Genomic DNA, 14486 nt, shown 5'->3' on the forward strand with positions numbered 1-14486 from the left:
CAGCATTTCTTCACTTTTGAACTCTTTGTGCTTGTGTGCTTTAACCAAGGATGAGAGGGGTATTTATAGGCTTTAAGTTGATTCAAACTGGGAGCCTAAAAACATCTCATCTCTGGTTTCCCAAGCAAGGGCGGTACCACCGCCAGTGTCAGTCTGACACTGACACTGAGCTGGGCAGTACCACCGCTTGGGATGCTATGCTAGATGGTACCACCACCCAGACTAGCAGTACCACCGCTTGGCACCCTACCAAGGGCAGTACAACTGCCCAAACTAGCGGTACCACCGCCTGACATAGTCTCGAAGACTGTGCCACGATGGTAAAACTTCTTGGGGCATTATTTGGACCTCTTATTGGGCCCAACACAATCCTTACATGGGCCTAGCTAACCTCTAATTGGGTTGGCCCAAATCCAAACCCAATTACATGCTAACTACGATTCCTAAGACATTTGCTAAGCTAAACAAGTCTCTATGTCTTGGTTTCTTCCGGCGAGCTTCCAGCGATCTTCTGGCGAACTTCCGACGATCTCTCGGCAATGTTCCAATGGACTCCCAGCAAGCTCTTGGACTTCATGACGATCTTCTTGGCGAGTTCCAACGAGCTTCTCGACTGGTTCCGACAGAACTTCTGATGAACGTTTGGACTTCCGATGAACTCTCGAACTCCCAACGAAATCGAGTCCTTGACTCTAGGACTTTATTTTGCTTCATACCTTGCTATCGTAGTTAAACTTGCACATGTAAAATATACTTCGATCTAGACAATTAATACTAAGCATTAATCATTTGTCCAACATGTCATTGGTCCCTCGACGCTTCGTCCGATTCTTCGGTGCATCATCCTCTCTTGTGGCCTATTGCCCAATCGGCCAATTGACTCCGTAACTCCGATATCCTTGGCACAATATCCGCTCTTCTTAACCCGATGTCCGAATCCATGTCCCGAAGTCTTCTGTCAATGCGTCGACCGATTCTCAGGCCCGACGTCTAATCTTCTAACATATTTTTCTCCGGCACAATATGATTCTTCCTGCTTTAATTGTCTCATCTGATCGAAGTATCCTGCATTATTAAAAATATATATTAAATCATAAACGTTTATCAATTGATTTCATCGTCAAAATACGAGATTCGACAGCACTTATTTAAATGTCAAAGGTTTAAAACATTATCGGATATTTTACATCTAAAATAATGGTCTGGTAACAATAATCAAAGTACTTGCATGACTCTACGTAGTCTGTAGTTGATTCTTTGTCGGCTGATGTTTTCTATCTTTTGTTTATGGAGAAAATTTGTTCCCTTTTTTTAACTTCTCTATGAATTAGTTTTGCTTTTCTTTTACAACTCTTTATTAAGTGGTATTACGTCATTCTTCCTCATGTGGTGTAAATTATGTTGAAGCTGCATTTAGAATGTTTGTAGTAAGATTAGCATCATATAATTCTCAAATCATTAGTCTGGATCATAAGAAAATCTAGGGGCGACATCAGCAAAAAACATAAATAATAAAATCTTTAATTTTTCAAAAGATGTGTTTGTCGTCATGTGAAGATTGGTGCGTAAAAATCGTGAACCTTAAAACTGCATATATGAAAGATTATGTTACTTAGGGAGATCATATATCTCTTAATCTATAAAGATCTCTAGGAGAGGGTGAAGGATGTCAAACGTCCTTCTCTCTAGCGGTGATCTATATAACAGGATTATAATGATGCTCCTCAAAACTCTAAGCCTGCTATCTAAAGAGGAGAAGGGGAGGAGAATAGGAGAGGCAACCTAAAAAGGCTCTAGCCTATGAACTATTGATTTCCTCCTATTTATAGAGGTATCATATTAACTTAACCCTAATGGATCCTATTATATTGGGTATTAGATCTTCATCCAACTACCCAAATCTCTTAGATTAGTGGATCTCTATCCAATAATCTCTCATTGGCTTTTATTGGATCTCATCTATAGGATCCAATAATTTAGGGGCTTATTGGATATCCAATAAGATAAGGGCTCCAACGGATATCTCATATCTGAACTTTTACTCATCGCAACGCCTACCATATGTGTGTGACCCTCTAGACCTAATACCGAGCTGGCCATGAGTCATACCTATTAGAACTCTTTCTGGCTTAGTGAATTATTATCTTCATAATAATTCACTCGACTCATCAACTGCGGATGTACTAGGTCACTACGCCGCAATCCCCAAACGATATTGGACCTGTTTGTCCTAAGTTACCATGTACCTATAGTCTGTCATCCATCTAATATCCCAAAGACCGTATATCGGGCATGGTGCTGTTAGACCCATACGGTTTCTACTCGAGTCTCGCTCTAATCGAATTATCCTGGAGAACTCTTTCTCTCTCAATCCGAATGACTCTGCCAGGGATTTGTCTGAGCAAAAATACATGGGATATTCCTCTCATGACACCGAGAGTGGATGATCCTATATTGATACTCAATAGTCCTTGTAAGGTTGGCTACCACTCCCGATGATTGGTTGTGCTAGATCTGGAATCTCCAGACCTATAAATCTGGTATCAAAGAGTGGAGTACTCAAATAGGATATCCTTGGTGTCTCATATTGAATCTTAGATTTTGATGATGAAACTAATTGATAAGTGTTTATGATTTGATCAGCATTTTTAGTGACGCAGGAAGCATCGATCAGGGTGAGACAATTAAAGCAGGAAGAATCTTGTTGGGCCGGAGAAAAATATGTCAGGAGATTAGACGTCAGGCCGGAGGATCAATTGACATATCGAAGAATCGGACGAAGCATCAAGGGACCAATGACATGCTGGACAACATAATTAATGCTTAGTATTAATTGTCTAGATCGAAGTATGTTTTACATGTGCAGGATTAACTACGATAGTAAGGCATGAAGCAAAATGAAGTCTCGGAGTCAAGGATGCGATTTTGTTGGGAGTTCGAGAGTTCGTCGGAAGTCCGGACGTTCGCCGGAAGTTCTATCGGAACCAGTTGAGAAGTCTCGGAGCTTGCCAGAGAAGCTCGTCGGAACTCACCAAGAAGATCATCGTGAAATCTAGGAGCTTGCTAGGAGTCCGCTGGAACATTATCGAGAAATCATCGGAAGTTCGCTGGAAGATCGCTGGAAGAAACCAAGACTTACGGACTTGTTTAGCTTAAGTATGTCTTAGATTTTGTAGTTAGCACGTAATTGGGTTTAGAATTGGGCCAACCGAATTATGGGCCAGTTAGGCTCATGTAATAACTGTGTTGGGCCTAATGAAAAGGCCTAAATAGTGCCCCAAGAGGTGACACTATCGTGGCACAGTTTCCGAGACTATCAAGTGGTGGTATCGTCGGTCTGGGCAGTGGTACCGCCCAAACAAGTGTCAGGCGGTGGTACCGCATAGTGCAGTATCAGTGTCAACTGACACAGGCGGTGGTACCACCTAGTACAGGTGGTGATACCACCCGGACCTAGAAAACCCAGGATGAGATGTTTTTAGGCTCAATGTTTGAATCAACTTGAAGCCTATAAATACCCCTCTTATCCCTGGTTAAAAGACACAAGCACAGAGTATTTAAAAGTGAGAAAACGCTATTGCAATCACTAAAGAAATCCCCTCATATAGTCTAAATTTAGAATTCTGTTTAGGAGGAGTGTGTGCTTGTAAAGGTTGACTCCTAAACCTGTGAAAAGGAGAAGAGGGGTGTAAAAGGTGGTTGGCCTTCGCCTATTGAAGGAAGACCGATAGTGGATACCGGTGGCCTCGACAGAAGAGGAATTGGTGAAGTGGATGTAGGTCACGATGACCGAACCACTCTAAAATATGGTTTACATTTCTTTGAGCAATTTACTTTAACTACAAACCTCTTTACTTAGCTCTTTACATCCACTACTCTCTTATGTACGCTTTCAAAGTTAAGCTGTAATCACATGAAATATTTAAGTTAGGAATTGATTTTCTTTCCTTACTTGTTATTATAATTTAAGGAAATCTTAATCTACTTCCTTGTTTGTTGATATGAATTAAGGAAATAACTAGTAAGTATTCCAAATATGATGATATCATATTTGTTAGTATATTGAATAGAAATAATTTATATTAAATAAATATAAAAATTAAAATTAATTTCCCTTAATAGAGGCTCACCTCCTCCTATTTAAAGGGAGGGATTTCTCTCCTTCGTTCCTCACCTAGTCGAGCCTGGCAGCGGGAGGAACGAGGAGTTACACCATGTTGACAAGAGGTAGGTTTCTCTACCTTTCTTAAATTTAAAAGTTTTAGCTTTTATTTTGATTCTTTAAATGTTGAAAGTTTTATAGTTTAAAAAATATGTATCAATTCTTTAAATATCAAAATTTTTGTATTAAAGTAATTAGTTAAAGTTTTCATAATATTCTTTGACCCATGATTAAGATTTTTATTATAAAGTTAAATATGTTAAAAATGTATTTGTTTTATATGAGATTTTCTGTATTACAGTTTATCTTTAATCTTATTTTGATTAAAATCTTGTTAGATTATAATATGTTATCTAAAATCCTTTTTGATATTCTTTGATATGAAATTTAAAATATATTATTCTGAATGATTTAAAATATGACTAGAATATGTTAAAATTTTATATGTGTTGAAAATATGATTTTTATTTGAATTTAGAAGGCTATTTCCTTGTATTAAAACTTATCTCCCAGTCCCTCTTTTAATGTCTTATGATTTCTAGTCAAATTTAGAATGTTATTTCTTTATATTAAAGCTTTTCTCCTTATCTATCTTTTAATGCATTATTATATTTTTATTTATATTGTTAATGGGTATATGCTATGATATGAAATTGGATATTAATTGGAATGAAATTGCTCACAGGCCAGGCCCCACCCACGGGTCAGGCCTTGGCCCATAGGCTACCCTAGCCCAAACATTATGGGCGGTCACATGCGATGCACATGACTAGTCCATGGGCTAGGGCTGGGCCAATTTTGTGTAATGCATGCTCAATCATATATAATGCACATGACCAGTAGATGGACTAGCTCAATTTAGCCCAATATTATTATTGAACTTAAGCCCAAATATTGATTGAACTAAACTAGACTTGATTAGTCTAGATCAATTCAGGGTGATTCCGAATTGATTGACTTATTCAAGTTAGTTTAACCTAAATTTAACTTAATTTAGTCTAAATTATACTAGTCTAGGGTGGTTTCAGACTAGTTAAATAAGGATTAGAGATAAGTTCAGTTAGACTCTAGTAAATCGAGTTCAATTGAATCGATTAAACTAGAGTTTAAGTCAATTGAGGGCTAATTATATTATTTGATATTAATGATATTTGAAAGAGACATTTTAAATATGTTATTTCATCCCGAAATGGACATGACTAGTGTGAGATTATATTATTTTCCTGCCAAGAGCAGGTAGGGCGATTCCCTTCTAGGATTAGCGGGTCGTCAGACGTGGCGGCTAGACGGTTCCTCCATCCGCTGTTGGGAGGAACGTGTCCCCACTTTGGCGGGTGTGGGACACCACTCCATCCGCTGTTGGGAGTGTGATATGAGTTTGCCTCTATCCGCTATTGGGAGAACACAAACTCATCCCGTAGGATAAAGCCTCTCCATCCGCTGTTGGGGGAGTGCTCCTTCGGGTATTTGATATACGCCAATGGGATGATTGATTGACTTTTGATCATGTATACATTTTGAGTTGACTTTTGGGGTTCCTACTCAGTGTTGCTGAATTTTCTTTATTTTTGATTTTTAGAGCAGCCTCCCTCTAATACTAAATCGGATTCCAATGGAGAGCGGACCTTCCTCTACCGCTAGGTAGAGCCACTTGGATGATTCTTGAAGTTAACATCACTATGTTTACTTTTTATGATTCGATGAATGAATAGATTGTAATAAATGTTTATGAATGATGAATAAAGTGATGTTTATCTATTTGGCCTAAATATGTGGGAAGATATAAAAAATTTTTTTTAAAAAAATCCAGGATGTGACATCTTTTATGGTATCAGAGCATGGTCTAGGGCCTGTAGGTGTATTAGGTCCCTTGATTGACTCTAATCGATGATTGTCTTTAACCTATTATAGGAGTAATGGAGCCAATTCCAGAGATTAGTGCTCCTGTCACTTGGGGTGCTCATGGTCACAATGCTACTGGAGTACGCACTCGGAGAGGTGTTCAAACAAATAATAACTTGGAAGCTCCACGTATCGTAGAGCAAACCCAGTCCTCTCGTACACCTGTCATTAATTATGGGCTAGCTTCTCCGACTTCACAGAATGCCCCTCATGCCCCAGCACCCGTCAATGCTCAAGATGACGTACACGGAGTCCTTAATGCTATTAGAGGATACTTTGAGCATCAGGAGGAACGAGATGAAATTCCACGGGGTAGGAATAATACTTTAGATCACTTTAAGAGATTAGGACCACCAATTTTTGAGGGCAAGCCAAATCCAATCTTTGCTGAACATTGGATTCGTCAAGTGGAAAAGACATTCGAAGTTATCGAATGTAGGGAAAATCAAAAAGTGCCTTTCACTTCTTTCATTTTGGAAGGGAAGGCAAACACTTGGTGGACCTAAAAAAGGAGGATGTTAGAGGCAGAAGGTAATGTGGTAACTTGGGAGCAGTTTAAAGATGCATTTTATGAGCAGTTCTTTCCTGATTCAGTTTGCTTTGCGAAACAATAAGAGTTCCTTAGCATCCACCAAGGAAATAGAACTGTAATGGAATATGATCATCATTTCACTGAGTTGGCTCAGTTCTCTCCATATATTGCTTTTAATGAAAGTCAAAGAGCTCGTCATTTTGAGAGGGGACTTTGATCATCAATTAGAAAGTCTGTTGCAGTACTGATTTTACCAACATATGCTGAAGTGTTAAATCGAGCTTTGATGGTAGAGAAATTGGATAATGAATTACAACAAGCAAAGGATCGAAAGCGACCTTTTAGTGCTACACAATTTACGCATGGGGGATCACATTCTGGACCCTCAAAGAAAAGAAAAGAAAAACAGTTTGGGCATCAACAAGCAGGAGCTCCTAACAATCAAGTTGTTATAAGATGTTATTTCTGTGGGAAGACAGATCATGTTTCCACCTCATGCCCCATGGGACAACGCGTATGTTTTTATTATCAACAACCGGGGCACATGTCAAAGGATTGCCCACGGAAGCAACATCAACGCCGAGCTCCACCCTAAACAACTGGACAACAACAACTACGACCCAAAGAGGAAGGAGAGGCAAGAGTCTACGCACTGACTCATTAAGATGCTGAAGTCTCGGGATCTATTATGAAAGGTATCATCACACTCTATGGTATGCCAGCATCTGTGCTTATTGATTCTGGTTCTACGCATTCTTTTATATCACCCTATTTTTCTATGAAATTACACAAGAATCGTGAGACAATGAATAATGCATTAATGGTAGTAACACTAGTTGGAAACTCTTTGATAGTTGATCAGATATATAGAAACTGTGTTATTACTATTGAAAGTCACGATTTGCTAGTAGATCTTATTCTACTAGAATTTCAAGATTTCGATGCTATCTTGGGTATGGACTGGCTTTCAGCATACCATGCAAGTGTCGATTGTTTTTGGAAGACTGTTACTTTCTCACCTCTAGATCAACCACCTTTCAAGTTCATTGGGATTCAAGGAAAGTTTCCTTCTATTATTTCAGCCTTGAGTGCTACCCAACTATTACTGAAGGGATGTCAGGGATACTTGGCCTTCATTTCTGGAGAAGAATAAAAAAAGCCAGTATTAAAGGACATCCCCATTGTGCGAGATTTTTCAGATGTTTTTCCTGAAGATCTACTTGCACTGCCACCAAATAGACAGATTGAATTTACAATTGATCTTCTACCCGGTACTGCACCTATTTCTAAACCTCCGTATAGAATGGCACCAATTGAGTTGGAGGAGTTAAAGAAACAGATCAAAGAGCTTTTGGACAAGGGTTTTATTCGACCCAGTATATCACCTTGGGGTGCCCCTGTCCTATTTGTGAAGAAGAAAGATGGATCTATGCGACTATGCATCGATTATAGACAGCTCAACCAAGTGACCATAAAGAATAAATATCCTCTTTCCCGAATAGATGACCTGTTTGATCAACTTCCAAGTACTTAGGTATACTCAAAAGATTTGAGATCCGGGTATTATCAACTGAAGATAAGAGAAGGAGACATATAGAAAACTACCTTTAGAACAAGATATGGTCATTATGAATTCTTAGTAATGCCTTTTGGACTCACAAATGCACCGGCTACTTTCATGGATCTTATGAATAGGGTGTTCCACCCTTATCTTGATAAATTTGTAATTATGTTCATTGATGATATCCTGATCTACTCCAAAAGCATAGCAGAGCATGAACACCATCTTAAGACAGTTCTGGAAGTCCAAAGGCAAGAGAAACTATATACCAAGTTAAGCAAGTGCAACTTCTGGCTCAATGAAATTATATTTCTTGGTCATGTAATTTCGAGCGCTGGTATATCTGTTGACCCTCACAAGATTGAAGCTGTGATAAAATGAAAGCAGCTTTCTGATGTTTCAGAGATTAGAAGCTTCTTGGGTTTGGCTGGATACTATAGAAGATTTGTAGATGGCTTTTCAAAAATAGCAGCACCATTGACCAAGTTGACACAAAAGAACATAAAATTCATGTGGGACGATAAATGTCAATAAAGTTTTCAAGAATTGAAGAAGAAATTAACCAGTGCTCCTATCTTGGTGATTCCTTCTGGGGGAGAAGGTTTTGTAGTGTATAGTGATGCCTCACTACAAGGGCTTGGTTGCGTTCTAATACAAAACGAGAGGGTAGTTGCTTATGTTGAATCTTGGATTTTGATGATGAAGTCAATTGTCATTTGTTATCTAATCTATATGTTGAGATAAGTATGCAGGATTAACTACGATGAAAATAAGATATGCAACAGGAGTTGCGCCGGAGTCAAGACAATGATCACGTTGGGAGTTCGAGAGTTCGACGGAAGTTCGGACAGTCGTCGGAGGTTCTACGGGAACAAATCCGAGAAGTCCATGAGCTTGCCAAAGAAGCTCATCGGAACTCGCCAAGTGGATCATCGCAAGTCCAGGAGTTTTCCGGAAGTCCACAGGAGCATCACCGAGGGTTCATCGGATGATCGACGGAAGTTCGCTGGAAGCTCGTCGGAAGAAGCGATTGACGCACCGGAGCAAGTTGCAGTAAATATCTTAGGAAAAATCATAGTTAGCACAATGATTAAGTTGGAAATGGGAGGTGATCCCATTAACTTAATCTTGGGGCAATTGGGCCCTTGAAAAACCCAAATTGGGCAAAATGGATCAACCCATTCGGACCTTGATTTCTGCTAGGCGGTTGAACCGCCCAAGCCAGGAGGTGGCACCGCCTGGGCTAAGTCTCCGAGCGAGACTGGGCGGTGCAACCGCCCAGCCAGGAGGTGGCACCGCTTAGGCTTAGTCTCCGAGCGAGACTAGGCAGTGCAACCTCCCTTGATAGAGGTGGCACCGCCTAGGCTCGGTCTTCGAGCTCTGGCTGAGTGGTGCAACCGCCTCAGTCAGGAGGTGGCACAGCCTGAGCTCAGTCTTCGAGCTCTGGCAGGAGGTGCAACCGCCCCTGACAAGAGGTGGCACCGCCGAGAGGGTTAGTCTTCGAGCTCTGCCAAGCGGTGCAACCGCTCCAGTCAGGAGGTGCAACCGCCAGATCTTGGAATTCCGGGAATTGACAGTTTTGAGCTCCAAATTCAAACTGGGTTAGGGCTTATAAATACCCCACCCATTCAGCACTGAAAGGGCACTGAATATACACCGAAATCCTGATCTTGTTCTGTGATTTTTAGAGCTCAAAATTATTGTAAAGGCCAAAAGTTCTTCTCCCTATTTTCTTCCAAGTTCTGAGCTTTAAAGAGAGAAGAGAAAATTCTGTAAGGGTTGTCTCCTAAGCCCGTCAAAAGGAGTAAAATTGTAAATGGGTGGTTGGCCTTCGCCTATTGAAGGAAGGCCTCTAGTTGACATCGATGACCTCTTCGGTGGAGGAAGCCAAAAGTAGAGCAGGTCAAGATTGACCGAACCACTCTAAATCTCGATTTGCATTTACTTTGAGCATATTATCTTTACTGCAAACCTCCTCTAAAGCTTACTGTTTTCTGCACATATACGATCGGATTTCAAGCTTTGTACTTTCCGAATCGGCGTTTAGACGTAAAATAGTTTCATCATACGATCATCATATTTCTGTTTGCATTTACGTTTTGATTTCTATCATAACTGCAAACTACCTTTATATCCTTGCTTAAACTGCATCTCGCTTAATCAAGTAATTTACGAATCAGCATTTAAACATAAATCAGTTTTTTCGTACGAATATCATATTTCAATTTGCGCCTACTATCTGATTAGAATCATAACTGCAAACTACATTTATATCTTTGCTGCATCTCACTTAAACAAAAGTTAAAGTGATTTACGAATCGGCTTTCTTACCAAAATCACTTTTAACGAACGAACGCAGTTTTTATTTTTCGTAGAAGGTTTTCCGTTGCACTAATTCACCCCCCCCCCCCCCCCCTCTTAGTGCACTTGATCCTAACAATTGGTATCAGAGCGGGGTTAACTCTCAAACAGATTAAAACCCAAGAGAGATGGCATACGTCGGAAACCAAGAGGGCCATTCTATTACACGTCCACCCATGTTCAATTGGACGGACTACACCTATTGGAAGACCTGAATGAGGATCTTTCTTATTTCTATGGATTTTAAACTTTGGAATCTTATCGAAAATGGATTTTCGAAGTCTTCTCTTCCAATGATCGATTGGAATGAATTGGAGAAGAAGGCTTTCACTCTTAATGCAAAGGCTATGAATGCCTTATTTTGTGCGCTTGATAAAAACGAGTTCAACCATGTTTCGGTTTTTGAAACCGCATTTAATATTTGGCACACACTCGAAGTGACTCATGAAGGCACAAGTAGAGTGAGAGTAAAAAATCAATCTTTTGTTACATTCTTTCGAACTTTTCCGGATGAAACCGAGTGAGACTATTGGCGACATGTTTACCCGTTTCACGGATGTCGTCAACGGTCTAAAAGGACTTGGAAAAAGTTTTTCAAATTTTGAGCTCATAAATAAGATTCTAAGATCCCTTCCTAAGAGTTGGGATCTTAAAGACACTGCTATTCAAGAGGCGAAAGATCTAAACAACTTCCCTCTTGAAGAACTAATCGGGTCATTAATGACCTACGAGATGACTTGCAAAGCTCATGAAGAGCAAGAAGACATCCTTCCAAAGAATAGGAAGGATATGGCACTTAGAACTTCAGAAGATCACTTGAGAGAAAACTCAAGTGATGAGGACTGTGACGATGACTTGGCACTTCTAACAAGAAAATTTTAAAAATTTATTAAAAGAAACAAGTTTAAAAATGACACAAAAAATAAACTTGAACCCAAGAAGGACCAAGTTATTTGCTATGAGTGCAAAAAGCCGGGACACTACAAGAGTGATTGTCCCCAAGTCAAAAAGAGAACATTAAAGAAAAAGGCGCTCAAAGCAACATGGGATGACTCAAGCGCGTTCGAAGAAGAGGAGTCCAACACCGAGCAAGTTGCTTATTACGCCTTAATGGCCATCGGAGAGGAGGTAACGAATTTAATTGATGCAGATTTATCATTTGATGAATTATTAAATACCTTCCATGACTTATTTGATGAATGCAAGATTATTAGTAGAAAATACAAATTGCTAAAAAAGGAGCATGATAATCTTACTTGTAATTTCGATAAGTTAAAAGCTGAATATCATGATAGTTTAGGTTCATGCATAAAATGCCATGATCTAGAAACTCTCCAAAAGGAAAACTTGCTACTTAAGGACACCTTGAAGAAATTCGAGGTTGGTAGCAAGTCCTTGAACATGATCCTTGCAAACAAGGGTCATGTTCCCAAAAGAAGTGGAATCGGATTTGTGAGAAGTCCTCACCAAAATCCAACCACCTTCATAAAATGCCCCATCTTACATGTTCGACACCAAGACAAATGCAACTTTTGTTGCAAACTTGGACACAAAACGCATTATTGTCCATTCAAGAAAATTAGTCCAAACAAATTAATTTGGGTTCCTAAAGGAACCATAATAAATTCTATGCAACATGATAAACAATGTAGATCTATTTTTGAGGCACCCAAAAGCAAATGGTTACCTAAGATCATCCTTTCTTGTAGAAACCTATACTATCACAAGCTAGGAGCAAGAGATGGTACCTTGATAGTGGATGCTCAAGGCATATGACCGGAGATCCATCTCAATTCTCTAAGCTCACTAGCATAGACGAAGGCTATGTCACCTTCGGAGACAACAACAAGGGTAAAATCATTGGCAAAGGAACCATAGGTAACAAATCCAACTTCTTTATTGAAGATGTTTTGTTAGTTGATGGTTTAAAACATAACCTCTTGAGCATTAGTCAATTATGTGATAAAGAATATATTGTCAGATTCGAATCTAATGCTTGCATCATTGAAAAACTATACAAAAACACGTCTATGATTGCATTAAAACAAAATAACGTATACACTATTGACATCAATGATTTATGTAATGAAATATGTTTTTCGGTTTTGAATGAGGATGCTTGGCTATGGCATAAAAGATTAGGTCATGCTAGCATGAAACTAATCACTCAAATATCATCTAAAGAACTTGTAAGAGGAATTCCTCATATCAAGTTCATCAAAGATAATGTATGTGATGCTTGCCAATTAAGTAAACAAATTAAGGGCAATTTCAAATCTAAGAATCAAATAAGCACCTCTAGGCCCTTACAATTGATCCATATGGACTTGTTCGGACCAATCTCTACATCAAGTCTAGGAGGTAGCAAATACGCCTTCGTCATTGTGGATGACTATAGCAGATATACATGGACTTACTTCTTAAAACAGAAAAATGAATGCTTTAGATACTTTACCAAGTTTTGTAAACTTGTTCAGAATGAGAAGGGATCTATGATTTCGTTAATTAGAAGTGATCACGGTAGAGAATTTCAAAACCATGATTTCCAAGAATTTTGTGAACTCAATGGATACAACCATAATTTCTCTACTCCTAGAAATCCTCAACAAAATGGAGTAGTAGAAAGAAAAAATCAAAATTTACAAGAAATGGCAAGAACCATGTTGAATGAACATAGCCTACCCAAATATTTTTGGGCCGAAGCCGTAAATACTGCATGCTATATTTTGAATAGAGTTCTAGTAAGACCCTTACTCACCAAAACTCCCTATGAGTTATGGAATAACAAAAAACCCAATGTTTCATATTTTAAAATCTTTGGGTGTAAGTGTTTTATCTTGAATGAAAAGGATAACTTAAGAAAATTTGATACTAAATCCGATGAAGGAATCTTTCTTGGTTATTCTTCGGTTTCTAAAGCCTTTTGTATTTTCAATAAAAGAACTTTAATTATTGAAGAATACATTCATGTTGTTTTCAATGAGATTTCCGAAATCAGGAAAAACGATTTTGATGACGATGTTAATTTTGATTCCTTGAATTTAAATGAAACCCCGTCTCCAACTTGCAACTTAGATGCATCCACTTTCGAAACATCCTTACCCAAGGATTGGAAGTATATAGATGCTCATCCTGAGGAGCTAATCTTAGGAGACACATCAAAGGGGGTTCAAACACGTTCTTCTCTTAAAAATTTTTGTTCCAACGCCGCCTTTCTCTCCCAAATTAAACCCAAATGTGTTGACGAAGCCATGAAAGATGATTCATGGATTATCGCAATGCAAGATGAATTAAATCAATTTGAGAGAAATGAGGTGTGGAAGCTTGTTCCTAGGCCAAATGACCATTTAGTTATTGGTACTAAATGGGTTTTTAGAAACAAGCAAGATGAATATGGTATCGTGGTTAGAAACAAGGCTAGATTAGTGGCCAAAGGTTTCAACCAAGAAGAAGGTATCGATTACGAAGAAACCTTCGCTCCTGTGACTCGATTAGAAGCCATAAGGATGCTCCTTGCCTACGCTAGTAGTAATAATTTAAGTTGTTTCAAATGGATGTTAAAAGCGCTTTTCTTAATGGCTTTATTTCCAAAGAAGTCTATGTTGAACAACCTCCTGGATTTGAAAATAATAGCCTCCCTAATCATGTGTTTAGATTAACTAAAGCTCTCTATGGTTTAAAACAAGCTCCGAGGGCTTGATATGAGAGACTTAGTTCTTTTCTTATCGAAAATAATTTCACAAAAGGCAAGGTTGATACTACATTGTTCATCAAGAATTTTGAAAATGATTTTCTCATTGTTCAGATTTATGTTGATGATATTATCTTTGGTTCTATGAATGAATCTCTTTGTGAATCTTTTGCTAAAACTATGAGTCTTGAATTCGAAATGAGTTTAATGGGAGAATTAACATTCTTCTTAGGCTTATAAATCAAACAACTAAGCAATGACATCTTTATTAGTCAAA

The sequence above is a fragment of the Musa acuminata genome, chromosome BXJ2-11 (genome assembly GCF_036884655.1).
Source record: "Musa acuminata AAA Group cultivar baxijiao chromosome BXJ2-11, Cavendish_Baxijiao_AAA, whole genome shotgun sequence".
NCBI lineage: Eukaryota > Viridiplantae > Streptophyta > Magnoliopsida > Zingiberales > Musaceae > Musa > Musa acuminata.